This window comes from Diabrotica virgifera, chromosome 3, assembly GCF_917563875.1.
Source record: "Diabrotica virgifera virgifera chromosome 3, PGI_DIABVI_V3a".
NCBI lineage: Eukaryota > Metazoa > Arthropoda > Insecta > Coleoptera > Chrysomelidae > Diabrotica > Diabrotica virgifera.
Window position 1 is genome coordinate 614,284 of NC_065445.1, and position 3,355 is coordinate 617,638.

General features: G+C 33.0%; 1 long non-coding RNA gene across 1 annotated transcript; it reads left to right on the forward strand.

Moving 5' to 3' along the window:
* The first annotated feature begins 915 nt into the window (after positions 1–915).
* On the forward strand, positions 916–2,832 carry LOC114324420 (uncharacterized). Its single transcript, XR_007697376.1, has 2 exons — positions 916–1,090; positions 2,646–2,832. It is a non-coding gene; the product is annotated as an uncharacterized LOC114324420 (long non-coding RNA).
* The last annotated feature ends 523 nt before the right edge of the window (positions 2,833–3,355 follow it).

A 3,355-nucleotide genomic window follows, 5' to 3' on the forward strand; every position in this document is an offset into this window, starting at 1 on the left:
GTTAAAGACTACTCATCAAAGCCCTCTCCGTTCTCCAGCTTCAAAACTATCAGCATACCAGCACCAATTCTCCAACAAGCCGGGCCTCTTTTGGCACGTACTCGATTCAAACAAAACTCCAAAAATTCTCTGCTCTCCTTCTCACAATAATACAGAATCAAAGAGGTATTTCGTCTCAATTTGATCTGTCTCTCGTTCCACTTTTCAACACTATTCTCCACTATCAAACAACCACTGGTATTTGCTAACTACTTATCCACCAACACGTCGAACTGCTCCTCAACGATGCCAAAAACATAATGACTTCTTTTTCAAACTCTTTCAATCATTCTAACTACTTTTCCCCTTCCACATTGCCAAGCATCAGAAACCTCGACTTTTCCATTCGACAAACAAAACAGTCATTTTCAAAATTATTCCGACAATCCTAATTACTTTCGGAGAAACTCTACAAAATATACTCGTGTTGAAACAAAGATATTAAAATTCCAACTTTCTTTTAAATTATCAATTTCGAGAAATTGATAATTACCTCTACCCTAAACAATCTTTTTCCATTTTAAATCTAAATACATCCAAACTAAATTCTAATAAATTTTAAAACAGCTCAATATACAGGGTGTATCACATTTATGTGCCCGCGTTATTTTAAAAAAAATTTAATTTAATTTTTATTTTGCTTTTGATTGATAAAATGCAAACACAATAATATGTACAATTAATTTCATGACCAAAAATTTTCAAAATTGCCAAACGCTATATTCTGAATTTAATGTTGGCATGACGGTCCGCACAAAATGACGGTCCGCACAAAAGTAGCTCACGATCCAAATGCGGACCGCGGTCCGCTAATTGGTGACCCCTGTTATATATAACCTTTTAGGAATGAAAACTAACAGTCAAAATCATTTTAGTTGACTTGGCAGGTACCGAGCGGCTTCTGGGAGGATTGTGGGAGCCACCGGAAAAACACTTCACGAATAACAATAAAGGGCCCCTTGTTCTCGGAAATGTGATCAGCAGCCTCGAAGACAACAAAATTCCAGCATATTCTCTATAGCCTATAGCAGTTTAACAAGGCTATTAAAAGGTATTTGTGTTTATGTTTATTTTATAAACCTTAGATATCAGTGGCGCGCCTAGAATTATCTTCTTTGGGGGGTTTGGCTTGGGCACAGAAATTTTGTTGTATTGTTTGTGAAAACAAGTTAAATTTTCCTACTGTTTTTTTATATGCCCTGGGAGGGATTTTAACCCCTAACCCCCTCCCCCCCCGAGTGCGCCACTGAACCTTATGATTATTTCATTCATAGTGTTTCTGACCAATGGACCGAAAAAGTTGTGACGTAATTTTCAGGCGGGAAATTTGACTATGTTTCCAAGCACAAATTATGGCTGTCCTTATTGTTACTGAACATAAGGGTCAAATTGAAATCCTATAATTTTATTTACGAGTTTTTAGGTTGACTAACTCCGAGATAACTATTGAAATATATTTATTATAAAAGTAAATAAGCTTATCTCATGATTGCATGGATGGAATACAATAAAAAGCTGCTTAAATTGAAATAAGAGTAAAATACGTTGAATAGTGGAACGTATGTCGGATCTTTAGTTTGTCGCAAAACAACGTTTGGTTTCAGTTTATTCAATGGTGTCAATTTATTCTCACTCTCTTGTGATATTAATGTTGAGAATGTTAAAATTGCAAAATAAATAGCTTTTTAAGATCTATAACATTTATTTGAAACATTTTTCTCTAAAATGCACAAGAAACGTTTTATAGTCAAAAAACTGATTAAAAAAAACTAAGTAGAGGGTAGTGATGCGCAGAATATGAACACAGAGACAGAGTCATATTTCGGGCATCACTACCCCATTTGGCCCCTATTTGTAGTTATCACATGAAGTCTAAATTAATTGCTTAATATAATATATCTCATGTTTGTTTAGTTATACATATATCATGTTTTCATTTTATTTTGTTTAAGCTGCTAATAGACCTGGATCCCGCGTACCAAAAAAAAGTTGATTAATAGCAAGCTGAAAATTTGTTAATAGCTTAACGGTGTCTAGTCGGACAAATTTTGATGTATGGGAACACTGGAACAGGGGAAGTTTTAATTGTGGAACAGATTAAAAATTTGGAACGTCAGACTACGAAAAGGTTTCATATATTTTGTCGGACAAAACTTACAATTGATTTGTTACCATTTCATTAAAATCTCATGTAAAAATCAGACTGGTGTTTATCACCAACTGGGCATTTTAATGAGTGGAACACGAAGAACATGTCAAATGACAGGAATTATGTTGGTGATAAATAGCAGTCTGATTTTTGCATGAGGCTTTAACGAAAGGATAACAAATCAATTGAAAGTTCTGTCCGACAGAATACATGGGACGTTTTCGCAGTTTGACGTTCCAAATTTTTAACCTGTTCCACAATCAAAACTTCCCCTGTTCCAGTGTTCCCAAACATAAGTTTGTCCGATTAGAAACCGTTAAGCTATTAACAAATTTTCAGCTTGCTATTAATTAATAAACTTTTTTTGGTACGCGGGATCCAGGTCTATTATTTTGATTATGCTGCTAAGAGCTGCATGTTATAACGTTTGTTAATGCTTTTGTTTTGTTTGTTTCAGGTTAAACCAGTCAAAATCATTTTGGGACCAAGTACCAAGTGCAAATATTATCTAATCTCTAACCGATTATTCAGTAAATTAAATAGGTAGCTTTAGTTGTTATTCTTATATTATTTGTAAATCTTTTCTATTGCCAATTGTTATTTTTTATATGTACGTATATGTTAAATAAATAAGTGTATAAGTATATATTTTGTTCAAATTATTTTTCACCCTAGAACCACAATTTATAGTCCAGGGTAATATTTTTCCTGAGTAGGATCTGGCAGCCATTTTTCCTTTTTTTTTCAAATAAATGGAAAACAGTGAAACTTATGGTGTTTTTAGTACACACTGCTTTAAAATGGCGTATTACAAAGTTGGATATTTATACTCATTTATCTGTTAATATCATTGCGAAAAAAGGTCGAAATTGCAAAAATATTAATTTTGCAATAACTATTGTAAAAATTAGTGTTAAGCTTTGAAATTTTTGTCAAATGAGGGTTCTTTGGTGCTTAACATGTGAGAAAAATTTCAAAGCGATTCATTCAATTATTTAAATTTTATTCAAATTGTTTATTCCAGAGAGCTTTTTTTTGCAGTAACAGAAGTCAGAAAAAAATTATGTTAGAACCATTCTACTGGTGTCAAATGAAAGAGTATGAGCTAAATATTCAAACTGGTTTAAAAAAGTGAATAAAGAGTGCATTTGTTGGTAATAAATAATT